The sequence below is a fragment of the Amblyomma mixtum genome, chromosome 1 (genome assembly GCF_055824585.1).
Source record: "Amblyomma mixtum isolate Tamu chromosome 1, ASM5582458v1, whole genome shotgun sequence".
Taxonomy (NCBI): domain Eukaryota; kingdom Metazoa; phylum Arthropoda; class Arachnida; order Ixodida; family Ixodidae; genus Amblyomma; species Amblyomma mixtum.
The window spans coordinates 199,735,886-199,750,158 of record NC_143012.1 but is presented as its reverse complement, the minus strand read 5'-3'; the positions used below and the strand labels follow the sequence as shown (position 1 = coordinate 199,750,158).

Genomic DNA, 14,273 nt, shown 5'->3' with positions numbered 1-14,273 from the left:
TCTGTACAACTCCAGCATTGACTGGACCGACGAGCCCCATGATTTTCCTCCCAGAAATCGAAGTAAATGAGCGATAGATGTTAGCTTTTTTTTCAGTAGAGTGCAATGCGGGCTCCATGATAAATTGCGGTCGATCAGGATTCCTAGGAAACGATGAGATTTGCTGTAAGAAATGACTTGACCGTCGATGCGTACCGGATATGGAGTCATACATTTACGTGTAAATGCCACTAGCGCGCACTTTTCCGGTGAAACGCTGAGACCTTTCTGCTGAAGATAGGAAGAAGTGATTGATGCTGCCCGCTGAAGTCTTGCCCGCACCTGGGGACGCGTCACAGAGGAGGCCCAAATGCAGATATCATCGGCGTACATACACACCTGGACGGTGTTGGGGAGGTTCTCAGGGAGGGCGATGAGAGTCAGATTAAACAATGTAGGGCTAAGGACACCGCCCTGGGGCACGCCACGGTAGGTGTAATGCGCAGGCGTCGGGCCATCATCACATTGGATAAAAAATGATCTTTTGGACAGATAGCTCTCTATCCATGCAAACATCCGACCACCGATGCCCACAGTTTCCAGCGCATCAAGGATGGCCTCATGGGTCACGTTGTCGTAGGCACCTTTTACATCCAGAAAGAGTGCCACTGACAAACGTTTCAAGTGCTTCTGTTGTTGAACCGTGGATACGAGGTCAACGACGTTGTAAATAGAAGAGCTACCCCGCCTGAAGCCGGCCATAGCGTCGGGGTATATTTTGTAGTGTTCGAGGTACCACTCAAGGCGCGACAAAATCATTTTCTCCATGACCTTTCCTACGCAACTGGCCAAAGCTATTGGCCTATACGATGAGAGCACGAGTGGAGATTTCCCTGGTTTTAGTAGGGGTATCAATCGACTCGATTTCCATTCTTGAGGAACAGCACCGTCGAGCCAAGAGTCGTTGTAACGTTTGAGGAGCTCTTCTCGCGCGTCGTGGCCAAGGTGGGACAGCGCAGCATATGTGATTCCATCTGGCCCTGGTGAAGACGAACGCCGACATCCTGCAAGAGCAGCGTCGAGTTCCTCGCGAGAAAAAAGGACATCCATGGCTGAGACCCGTGAGGCAGGAGGAACACGCCGGGAACTCGAAGCAGTTGGTACACCAGCAATTTTCCTGCAGTAGTCCGTTGCTACCTCAGACTGCTGTCGATCTTGATAGACAGCCAACGCATAGAATGGTTGTCTTTGTTGCGGAAGCGTACGGAGGCCCCGCACAGTACGCCATATGAGGGACATGGGCTTGCGGGGATCCAAGTGCTGACAAAAGGACCTCCAGCGCTGGTTCGCCAGCTGATCCAATCTTCGTTTGATTTTTTTCTGCGTACGTCTCGCCTCCCGTAGATCATTTAAACACTTGGTTCGTCTGTATCGCTTTTCTGCTCGCCGCCGAAGAGCACGCAGACGTTCTAGTTCAATATCGAAATCACTGCGTATTCTTGAGGACGTGATGTGACTTCTCGCAGCGTTCATAGCATTAGCTATAGTGTGCTCCAGCCTGCCAGTGAGGGCTTCTTTGCTCGTCTCCTCCATATGTTTTCGAAATACTGCCCAGTCGATTCGCGCGATTTGGGCTGGGGTGGACGCACCAAGGCCGTTTATTTTGAGGCAGGTAGGAATGTGGTCACTTCCATGGGTCTCCACATCACAAAACCAGCGAACACTCCGGTGCAACGACCTTGAAACTAATGTCAGGTCCAGGCAGCTGCTGTAGTGACAGCCGCGCAGGTATGTAGGACTGCCGGCATTCATAACATACAGATCATTGTCGGAAGCAAATAACGCCAGATGCCTTCCTTTGGCGTTAATCCTGGTGCTTCCCCATAGCAAATGGTGGGCGTTAAAATCGCCAGTAATGATCCAAGGAGCACGGGTTTCTTCCATGATCGCCTTTAGCCTTTCGCAGTCTAATTGAGAGGAGGGTGACACATATGCTGCAATCAGTGTGAATTCTAGCGTTTTTGTCTTGATTAAGAAACACGCGTATTGATTGTCATTGTGAGGTGGAACTGGGCAGCAAACATACGTCATGTCAGTGCGGAGGTATACCAAGACTTGGCTGCGCTCCCCGCATGTAGGGGCGAAAAAAGATTCGTACCCGGAGAGCCTGACTGCTTCTGATAATTTGGGCTCGCAGATTACCAATATCGGGAAGTAGTTAGTGAATACGTAAGGACGAAGACTTGGCATTCGCGACCTCAGACCTCTTGCGTTCCATTGGAAGATCGTGGCGCCTCTGACTTCCTCACGAAAGGTGGGGAGGCGGCCAGCCATTATGGATTAAAGTCCTTGAAGTGCTGAACCCAGGGAGTCCAGCACTAGTAAAACGCTTCGAGCAGTTGGTGATTGCAGAGCCTGTAGGAGAGGTCGAATTGCGTTGACCACGGTCTTTAAAATCACAAGGGTTTGGCGGTCTTGCTCCGGGAGCCCGTCTGCAGCGGCCGACGTGCTCAGCGATGGGAGCTTACGTGGAGGGGCCTCAGGAGGACATAATGGCGGAAGCGCTGGCCAAGGATCGGAACCTGATGACATCTGGCCACCCTTGTCCACAGAGGGCGGACGGAGCACACTGGGGCGAGGAGGAACAGGAGGTGGAGGAGGGTGAGCAGGAGGCGCCAACAGCGCGTCGTTGCGGCTGTCATTGGCAGTAGCCTGTCTGGATTTCCTCATGCGTCGGGCACGTCTCTTGCGAACGATCGCGGCGGCTTCGCGGTGCGTCGAGTTGTCTCGGACCATTTGTCTTAGGACAGCACGCTCTTCTTTTAGCCGCGGGCAGTCTCTAGATGAGGCGTCATGGGGCCCGTTGCAGTTTGAACACCTGAGAATTTGTGCTGTGCATGTCTCAGAATCATGAGGCTCGGCACACCGGGAACACACACTCGTGTTGCCGCAGACTCCGCTAACATGGCCCAGTTTCATACAATTGGTGCATTGTAGGGGCTTTGGTATGAATGGCCGTACTGCGTGACGAAAAAGGCCTACCTTCACATGTGACGGAAGGCTGTCGCCTTTGAAGACAATCTTGACACAGCGAGATTTCCCAAGACGTGAGACTCGGAGAATCACGGTGCCTACGTTTCCTGGCTTCACAAGTATGGGCAGATCTTCTTGCGTGATCGTCTCATCGACGTCATAGATGACGCCAGAAGAAACGTCCTCGCCGAGCGGGATAACTGTACGGACCGACATGCCTCCGAGTTCAGTGATGGCCCGCAGTGATTCGAGTGCTGGCGCATGATGGACGTCAACAGCAACAACGTTTTTGCGTGAGTTCACGCGAACGTCTTTAATTTCGTTCGGCACAAGGGCCTCAAGTTGCATTGAGACAGCTTGCCTGTTAAGCCGCCTCATGTTGTGGGATCGATGCGCAGGCAGGATGAGAATAGTATGCTTCGATGCTTGGCCAGTTGTCTTCACCGTGGACTGGCTCGATGAGGAGCTGGCTCTTAATAGTCTGCTTTTGGTCCTGCGGCTCAGGTATGTCTCAAATTCACCTTCGGTACTGTCCTCGCTGAAGTACTCTATGGTATCCTCGCTGTCGGGGTCACTGGGAAGGCTGCAACGCTTCCTCGAAGAACTCGAGGAAGGAGCCGGCAGTCTGGTCGGATGCCCAGGAGGATCCACATCCATCGCCGTATGACGGGGGCGGCGTCCCCGCAATACACACACAAAATACACTAAAAAACACTGGAGACGGATAGAAAGCGATTCCACAAGGATGCACTTCGTCGTCTTCTCACCAAGAAAGGAGGAGTCATCAAATAAGCCATGTGAAGCTTCACATTGTTATCACTGAAGATGCAAAGCTATGATACTTCGTATTTCATTCTATTATAAAGTCAGTAGCGCTTCAGAAGAAGATTACGAAGAGCCTGAAGAAACATCAGGGTAGCCGTGCGCTGTTATGGGAGCCGGAAAGAACCGCGAACGGCTGCGGCGAGCACCCATATCTTAAGTGAACCACATTTTTTTTAAATACATCTAACTTTGAAGAAGGTCAGTGAAATGAGGACCATGTTATTCCCACCGCTCGGGAGGAAGTACTGTCGCAGACATAAGTCTCCAGGACGCGTCACCGGCAACCGAAGCTGACAGCTCTGTGATTATCCACGGGCTAGCGGCGGAAAGAATGTGTGACGCGGGGTGACATTAGGGCAGCGCAGTTTCCCAAGTTGGGTGGCCTGTGGCCCGCATAGCTACTGCCTGTTTCCGCCGCTGTCACTGCTGTAAGAACGAGCCTGAATGAGGATAAATAAACATGACGCCATTTTTGGGCTCCATCTCTGTGGGTAGCAAAACATTTACTCCCTTTTAACTCCAGAATAACTCCCTTTATACACCAAAATAACTCTCTTATATAAGAGAGTCAATAAAAAGCACCATACATATGGAGTAAAAAAAACCTCCTTTTGGGTGTGCGTTAGAGGACAAGCCATTTACTCCCTTTTGGGTGTTTTTTTGCTAACAGTGTAACATCAGCCACGTGATGGCTCTGGGGTCGCCGAAGTGTGGATTCCATTGTCTTATTTTTTTGTCTTAAGCTGAGTGGTGGCTATAAGGCCAGGCGATCAAACCAACTATGGCTCCCACTATCTCCTTGTTCTTACCTCAGTCTATGTGGTGGCTAAGGTGCCAGGTCAGGCGAAAGTTTTGCGTCGCGCCAAGTGTGGTTCCCAGTACCGAATTCTTCTTCGTTCTGGCATTTTATCTGTTTGCTTTTCTTTAGAGCTTGTCTTAAGAAGTGCTATATCTCGGGCGTCGCGCTAGCTGTGTCGTCGGGTTACACTGAAGCTCGGCTGAGGGGGTCCGTAACATGGCTCTCGCCATAAATATTGACCTATGATTACCGTACTGCCTAATGTGAAATGTAAGCGCAGCTTTATTAAGCTTGCAAAAGGCATTTTCTACCGTAAAGTAGTTCTGAACTGGTGTTGCCAGAGGTGTCTTGGGTGGCCGGGCTTCCTATGTGCTAACTGCAGCCACTGCAGATAGCAGTGACATCCGGATCCATTGATAGTCACGAGCCACATGAGGACTGCACAGTCCACGTTCTTTGTGGGAACAGCCTGAATCGGTGCTGCTAAGCAGTAGATTTTTATCGCTTTTTAGGCGTGGATGATTACAGAGCGAGACCGCTTTCTGAAGTAAATACTGAATATAGGCATCAAATAGAGATGTCCTGAACTCAACTTTTCTGTAGTCTTTTAAAAATTGGTCACTAGGTTATGCGAGCAGGGAAATGCGAAAGCCGATCTAATTCATGTGATCTGGAACTTCCCGCAGTCCCTACGCGCGAGTCGATTCATTACCGACTCTGATCATTGGGAGGCTATATTGCTCAGCCCCGACCCGGGGACACAGATCAAGCTCCTCCAGCTGGCTGAAGACGCCGCCGCTGCCCAAGGGATAGCGGCCGCCGTTTAAGCGGGGCGCGACTTCGGGTCGCTCCTCTATATCCACGGGAAATAAAGTTCCACCACCACCACTAGGTTATGCAATGATCTTTTCTTTTTGTCCTCAGGTCAAAATGATGCCTGTCGTCTTTATAGACCTTACCTCTTGGGTTTGTTACCCTGTTTATAGCCTCTGGAAGGCTTAGTAGTGTTCATCTTAAGTGATATTATTAGAAATCGCGTTATTATGCGGCTAGAGTTGACAATTACATGACCGGATTCTCTTATCCGCTGGAGGCAAAGTTCGCGATCGCCCTGATGCGCTCTGTGAAGATGTTCATTGCCTTAATTTAGGGGCGGACTTTTTTGCACTTGACCTGTATAAATGGAGGGAAGGTGCAGAGGCCGCCTTAAATCAAAGTAGGGGAGCTTGGCAATGTAATCTCTTCGTCTGAACACATAGAGCTCGCGCGTCACTATATTCTAATAGTGACGCTTTCGCTCGCGTTTGCGGCGACGTTCCTTGAGTGCTTATTCTGAGAACTACGTTTGGTGACGAGTTTTCACGGCAGTTAGTGACTGTGGGAGAGCATGGTCACGAGCCACGCGCCACACACGCCATTATTGTGTGGCGTCATTTTAGAGTGAGAGTACGAGACATCTGAAAGGCTGTATTGTCTTTATACGGATTATCTGCCTTGTTTTTCTCTGGCCTGCTTGCACTATTCGTGATCTTGCGCTCTTGCTAAGAATGGGACAAAGGCGAACAGAGGTAATTTATATTAGGCCTAAGATGATAAAACAGTTGTTTTGCAGCATTACTAACAAGGACACTCGGCTAAGTTTTGAGACCAGCAAAAGGTACAACAACTGGAGCCTGCTGTCTTGCAGACGGTATCCCCTCCCCACAGAAAAAGGGAATCAAAAAAGAAGAGCACCCGTTCAAGAAGTCTATTTGCAATACGCAGTGCATCTTGTAGCAGCAATTTGTGAACAGGTATCGTTTCATGCTTGCGGTCGAAAATGCTACCTGCTGCTTCTCACTCCCCATTTCACCCTGTTCGAGAGCCACACTTCTGATTTCTCTTGGTTCAAAAAGTGAATCTATACCGCCGCTGCTCTCGCACTGTTTGTAAACGATCATTTGACGCAGTATTCTATATGAGTGAATAAAAACAGCAATGAGGAGGATGCAATCATTGGAAGCAGCGTCAAGGAGGCGGCCAACTCATGCTTTGCTAGATTTACCGCTCTGAAAAGCTTTATTGTAGAGCTGACTTCAACAAAAAGCTAAGAAGGCACTTTGCGTAAACCGCATCTGACTTTTCTGCATGGTTATGTGTCGGCTCAGTTTTATCCGCCGTGACTGTTTTGTCAAAACAGACATTCGTTGAAGGGATCATTCATTTACGCCAGTGTTCGCAATTTTTGCGGCGTGGTTGGCACAGAAAAAAAAAACCTTTTAGGGGTTATCCCAAGGTGAGATGTTTGCGTAGCATTGTGTTTTAGATGTGACACTTCACAAATGCAATGCAAAAAATTTCCACTTACATGGGCGCGATTTGAGTCAAGCGTTCAGTAACGAGAAAAGAAACAGATGATGAGGAATAGTTTAATCAACTGGAGATTTTTAGGGTTGATAAATGGCTGTGCTCTGCAAATCTGTCTGGTAAGCGATGACTCTCCGCAAGCCACAGACGTCGCAAGGATGTTCTGGTGGCGGCGGACGCTTGCCGTGGTGAGGTAACGTTCATGTCGACGTCTTTCTTCTCGTGGCCTTTTTCTCACTTTTATCCGTGGTGGTGGAGAAAGTGAAGACTGGAATTGAAAATAAAAAAATAAACAAATGGCTTTATTACAAACGGCAATGCAGACAGCTCGTCAATATTATTTTCCCAGAAAAATGGTTTGTTACTCGTTCCCTACCCGCCGCGGTGAATCACTGGTAAGGCGCTCGTCTACCGAGCCGGAGTACCCGGTTTCGAACCCGACCGCGGCGGCAGCGTTTCGATGGAGGCAAAACGCAAGAGGCGCCCGGGTGCTGTGCGATGTCAATGCACATTAAAGATCCTCAGGCGGTCGAAATTATTCCGGAGACCGGAGACCTCCACTACGGCACCTCTTTCCCTCTTTCCTCTTTCACTCCCACCTTCCTCCCTTCCATTACGACGCGGTTCAGGTGTCCGCCGAGATATGTGAGACAGATACTGCGACATTTCCTTTCCTCAAAAATCAACTTACAATTTACTCGTTCCCTAACGTCCAAACGCAGTAGAAAGGGGGCCTAGGTTACCATACGTTTTCTGAAAGGAGGAAAAAGTAAAAACACAAAATACCCATCAATCAGTCTAATTCGTGAATTTCTCAGGTAGGCATTTTAATGCGGCCTCATGTACTTCCTGGAAAGCTGCAACAGTTTGACAATGTGGCCGAAAATATATTTGCATTGACGCGTCCCCACTCACTCTGCAATAACAGCCGTTATTACTGCGCCACAGTTGAATCGCCTTCCTTCAGCACATTCAGATAACCTACAGGTGTTTAACTGAACACAAACATCAGTTCACTTATTCGAAAGAAGGTTTAAGTCACTGCAACAAAAATGTCAATGTGCTGATAAGGTACCACGTGAATCATAGAAGAATATTAAAAAGATTTATTGTGGCTCCCAAGGATCCAAAGCCGCTGTACTTACAGATATTGAGACGGTTGTTTTTTTCGTTCTATAGCTTAAATTCACATAAGATGATTGACTGCGGTTGCGGCATTATTTCTAGTATTTGTCCTGTCGAAGGCTACGTAGCGATAGGTTTCAACTTGAGGACAGCTGGGCTTGCAAGGAGAGGGAAAAAATTTTTTATCCTAATGAAGCTCTATGTTTACCCTACCAGTCACCCGAGCTAACAAACTCCATTATGCATTGTTAAGGGGTAAAGCGCGCAAGGTGCTCCGGCGAAGGCATTAGCAGTATTTTCAGTAAGCTTTCTTCTAGTATCCATGATGGATTCATGTTTGATAACAAACTTTTTAACTTCTGTGGGAGGGTGGCATATAGACAGGTGCCGCTTTTCTTGCGCCACTGTGCTTAAATACCTGCCCACCGAGGCACCAATTACTCTCAGCGTGATGATTATTCTGCTTGAATGGTCAGGGAAAGCAACGCGCAAACGGTATTACGCGTCAGTATGTACGGAAGTAGGCTCCAATTTGCTGGAAATTGGGCTTCGGATAATTAGGCGACAGTATCAGCTCATCTCCATACTTTGTCCGCTACGTCGTGTGAAGAAGATCAGCCTTCAATACCTGCTCATTACTGAACAGGCCAACCACAAGGAAATGGATCACAACTTCCGCTTGATCCTACTAATAGGCACCGAGATATAACAGAATTTTGGAATAACACGAATATATGATGCCGTAGAAAAGGAGCATTCAAAACATTTTCTTGGTAGATAGATGGTCAGGTAGTTTTTCGGTGATAGTTCTTTGCGTTTGGTGCAGCAAAAGAAACTTAAATTTTAGAACCAGGAAAACTTCCTCTACATCGACCAATTCCCTTACTACTTTGTTGAAGCGACATATGTTTTGTGTAAATATCGAAGCACTCACTGGAGCAGTGGTATTTTGCGAGAGGAATGCAAAACCCTGCCAAATAAACTACGCATTAAGTGCGGCTGGTTAAAACGAGGAAAATTCCTCCCAGCCGATCGCTTCGATTTCTACGATAATGAAAAACTGTGAGTCCTGTGCTGCTGACGTTATCATATTGTTCTTAGGTAATTGTATATTTGAGCACGACAGCCCAATTATCCCGCAGACCTTCCCGGGGCCTTCCATAAAGCTTTATTGAGCCTCTCACGTAAATTTTCCTTTTTTTTCAAGGTCAGCCACACGGCGCTCGCCGCAGTGCACGCTTGGTTAAATGTGCTCGCCCCACATTACTGATGGCCGCAGAGATATGCGCAGAATAATTGTTATTTACTACTTATAAAGCAATACTGTAGTTTTTGAAATAAGCCCATGCAGGTGTGAACTTCTTTTAAATATTTTTGATAGCAGCATAACAAGTGCAACAAATAACCAGAAATAAATACCACTGAGCTGTTCAGTTCCTTCATTTTCGTACTAAGCTAGTGCGCTGAGAATAGCATGACTGTGCAAGAATAGCATACATGGAGCGCGTCCGCACACATATCCTCAATCTGTCGCCACGAATCGCAAGCAAATATTCATGCGTGAATGAGTAAGAAGAACCCATACTACGTCACTACTCCTTGAAAATGCTGCGTTAGGTTTTCGCTTTACTGCCGGTAACTGACGAGTGTATAGCGAGTTTACTAACCTTTTGAGATGCTTAAGGACCAGGAAATTCTTGAGGTGATGCTTTAAGAGCCAGACGTGGTGGTGATGGTGCGACTCCGCCATGTCCATCAGCATCAGCATGAACAGGGCGACGAAAAAGGTGATCAGATATTTGTTCCAGGCCATCATCTTGCCTAAACCGAATTCAGGCGAACTTTCAGCCGTTCACTCCTCCGAGTATTAGTGTGTCAGCCTGAAGGCTCTCCAGCGGTTATCCAGGACACCAGAACCCACTCTGAGCGCTGTCTTCGGGCCGAATGGCCGCTACTCGGCTACCGCACGCGACTTCTTTTAACCCATTCCTAGACACAGGAAGGTGATGTCTGGTTTTAGCTTAACCAATTTTATGCCTTCACTCTCTCTCTCTCCTTTCTCGTCGGCGCGTGCACTGTGGAGAAATGTTATGGAAGAGTGCGCATGGTTCTTATCGCAGTTCTAGCTTTATCCGACACCTTCCTGTTTGACGACTGAGCGGCATCGGGGACGCGCCCAAAACCAGATTGCGATCGTTACTGCAACGATTACATGACTAAAATAAGAATGGATCGAGCGTGTCTCCAGTATCGCTGTATATTTTGGGTGCGCAAGGAACCACCGGCACTCCGTTTCCTGCGCCGCACCGCCACGTGTCTCTACCTGGAGCACGCCGATCGGTCGTCGATCTGGATTCCTGCGCGAACCTGTTATAAAAATGGTTTTTGAGCTGCTTTTCACGCCTCGTTATATTCGTGTTAAAACAACAGGAAGCCAACAGGAACCTAGTGCATTTAGAGCCCATTCAATGGCTGCTCAAGAAAATTTTCTTTCCGCTTTATCTAACCTAGTTTTATTGGCGTATTTAAGTAAATTTTATGTTATGTTTTTGCTAATCATACCACTAAAAAATTTAAGCTTAAACTTACATTAGTTGTAGCATCGAAATGCACTCCTTTCTGAGTGGGCAATCACTCTACTACATTGCATATTCAAGGAATCCGGTGTAAAATTCAATATAAATTACATGTTACTCGAAAACTACGTAAGTTGCGATAATTCCGGACACTCAGCGGAGCACTAAAATTTCCTGTGGAACCAAGTCATCTCATTTAACTGTTCATTATCAGCGGGTTTTCCCAACACACAGAAGATGCAGTTACGTGCATTTGTACGTCTGGTTTGAAATCGTTTCGGAAGCTAACACTCTTCTGCTGTGCGAGCTAACAGTTATCCAGATGTAATTTTGTCAACTCTTGAAACAATTAACTCCGTGTCTAGCTATTCTTCTGGAAGCCGACGCTGACTGGAGAGCAGATAACCATGAACTGGCATCGGCTGTATGAAATACAGTCTTTCTATGGCCACCTGCGATATCAAGTAATCAGAGGACGCATCCTCTGCGTATACCTGGTTCAGATTTGCGTCCTCCGCTGGCTCCATATCTATTTAACGTAAAATGCGAAGATGTTAACGATGTCCGTAGCGATTCCAACAAAGCACTGATTGATCGCAGGTAAACATTTTTTGCCGGCTATTTTGTGTTGAATTAATACTTAATCGTGCCTCACGACAGACAGCATCCCTATGCCTAACTGAACATGCGCATGCCACATCAAATCATTTTGCAAAAAAAAGAACAGCACGAATAAGGACGCAGGGCTGAGAATTTGATTCACACAACACAGGCGCTGTCTCTCAAATCAAATATTATACAGATAAAATCAAAATATCGACTGAGAATAATTCACATGTCCAACAATCATACGAAGCAATGAACTTCAGATTCAACCATTACGCGCTTTGATACGACCTGCAACTAATCAGGAGCTAGCTGGGAAACGTACTTTTTTCTCATACTGTGTGATAGAGGGCGTGCTGGTGCACGTGCCTACTATCTTCCCGGGGAAAAAAGCCCCCACAGTTATATCGTGCGTGCGCAACGATGCCAGTATACTGCCATGTCTTCTTCCAATTTTCGCTTGCGATCATTTTTACATACTTAGCACAGCGTTTGACACGTCTGAATATGTTTTTCATGCTCTTTCAGGCGAATATTAAAACGCTACCTGATCTTTCTCCTCCTTTCCGTCTTGTTCCTGTCTACTTTCTTGTCCTTCGTCCGTTGCGCTGTCTCTTTTTATAGTGCGTTGCAACTACTAGTTCAACTCTCCGTTTTATACCTTGTGACATGTGAACGGAGTCTGACACACGACTGACCGCACATACTTAACTAATCTTGACATGTGCCGCACCGAGCAGGTAAATGGGTGCGGTTTTTTCCTGTCATTGACATGTTAATCCTCGTCATCGAACAAAGGCGTTGCAGCTTTAAGGATGCCCAGCATTACATGTTGCCGTTGAACCTGAGGCCAATGCTCCTTATACTTTGCTTCATGCTTTGCTCGTAGGAGATGGTCACTGTTTTCTTTCCTTTTGCGTGCACTCGTTATGACTCAGTGTGAAAAACCTGCCCTTGGCCGTCACTTCCTGTAGACAGCACCTCCGGCATGAAACGACTGGGGGAAATCGACAGTCGCCTCTTCCTGCCCTCCCCTCGCTCTCTCACTTTCCTATCTTCTATCTGACAACTTTCGTGTATCCTCCTGCCTTCTCAGATTTTCCTGTTTATCCTGGATGCTTGGGTTAACTCTATGTTCGCCATATTTGGTTATAGTTAAAGTGGATAGGAGTGGATAGAACTTGTTTGTAACTATATGCCCCGTCCCCTCGTTGGGTTGTATGGTGGGCGGTTGGACTGGGGCCGAAAAACACCTCTTTCTATGGCTGGTTCGTTTTTTTCTCAGTCGATAAACCTCTAAAACGAGGGCTTCATGAAGAACAAAAACAACTTTCCGAGGATCCATGTAATTCATAGCGAGCAATCTGAAAAAACGGCATGTCATATCTCTGCTATCATTGATTCAAGATTCCTACTGGCGTCATACGCCAAGGATATAAGATAAAGAAGCTAGCAAATGTGGCCCTTCTTTTGGTATTGTTGTTCACCCATCAGTACGAGAAACTTACAAGGGACACAGTATTTCCAGCTGTTCGCATAATTATTAGCCGGCACCGATCATTGAGCACCGCCGGTGGTGTCATTTCCAACGATGACCTGAAGTATATAAGGGAAGAAGAACTGCTGCGTGGATGCAAAGAGCAACATGCGACTTTGCATATGGTATCAAAATTAGACGAGACGAGAAAGAACAGCAGCAAAACGCGTCGTAATGACTTGCACATCGACTACACTCCCTAACTCTGGAAGTAGAGTGATCGGAAATCAAACTTCAACCATATATCCCCAGTCCACGACAGTGTTTAAAATCCCAAAGGCACCACCACGGCTTCCAGAGCTGCTGGAGCGTAGTCAAATGTGCAGTGTGCCACACATCACCATCCCACAGAAAACTGCTATGTGGAACAGCATCTTTGTGTAAACTATGAAGCCAGTGAACCTGCTCACTTATGCGCCTGTACTACGTCAAAACGAGAAAAGGAAAAATATAACACTCAAATTAAAATAAAACATAACTTTCAAAGAAGCGCGACAGCGTCCTTCTTTGGTTCAACACGCTACTTTCTCCGTTGTGGAGCAAGAGGACGCTGCACCACAGCAGCCTTCGGCACCTGCCTGGACCGCACAGAGGGGCCTGGGGGCGCGCCATGCTCAGCTCTGGTGGAAGGATCTGCAAGTCAGGATGCGTGGACACCCAGGTCAGCGGCTCTGAAGGCCTCGTTTTCCATCGACGAGGTCTAACTTGCGTGTACTCGTGTATTCTGCACGATCTTCCAGCGCCTCTGAGGAAGCGAACCACACAGCACGCCAAGGTAGTCCTGTTCCGTCGACGTCGCACTGACGGCGGAACTGCTTGAAACGTCAAAAAAAAAAGTACCCGCGAATCAAGGGGCCGAAAAAAACCGTAGTTTTTGCACTTCATACAGCTTATGATGGCCTTCATAATCGACAGGAATTATAGGGAACTGGTAAAAAACCTACATGACACAAAAGACCTCTCAGCCACACTCTAACTATTTCCTTTGTGTATACAAGAAAAGACTATAGGTCTCCAACACCCAAATATACGCAAGAAATATACAGTCTTTCACTGCGATCGGGATCAGGCAAGCCGGTTCTCGGGTGGCGTGACCATATAAGTAAAGAAAAATGATGCCCCACCTCCTAAGTTTTTACTAAAAACTAGATTTGAGACTTTACCAGCGACTTTGATTATTCTGAAAGCAACAACAATGTGTTGTATATATCTAAAAGCGCAGCTCAGAGTAACCATTTAGAGTAAACTTAAAAGACTTTATAGGGCAGCTACTCGAACTGTACTTTGTTGTTGGAGATTCTAAAGCCCATTGCTGTTTTTGGGGAAGTGAAAAAACTGGCTCAAGATCAAGAAAACAGAAAACATACATATACCACTGCCGGCAATTGTGCTGGTGCTGAACGTGAAGATAAAATATTTTTGCCTATTTCCTTATTGTCCTTCCACA

The 14,273-nt window shown here is 47.1% G+C and overlaps 1 long non-coding RNA gene across 1 annotated transcript; it reads right to left on the bottom strand.

Moving 5' to 3' along the window:
* Positions 1–7,174: 7,174 nt before the first annotated feature.
* LOC149370523 (uncharacterized) lies at positions 7,175–10,147 on the bottom strand. Its single transcript, XR_016291381.1, has 2 exons — positions 9,775–10,147; positions 7,175–7,250 (listed from the first exon to the last, which is right to left on the bottom strand). It is a non-coding gene; the product is annotated as an uncharacterized LOC149370523 (long non-coding RNA).
* Between the last annotated feature and the right edge of the window lie 4,126 nt (positions 10,148–14,273).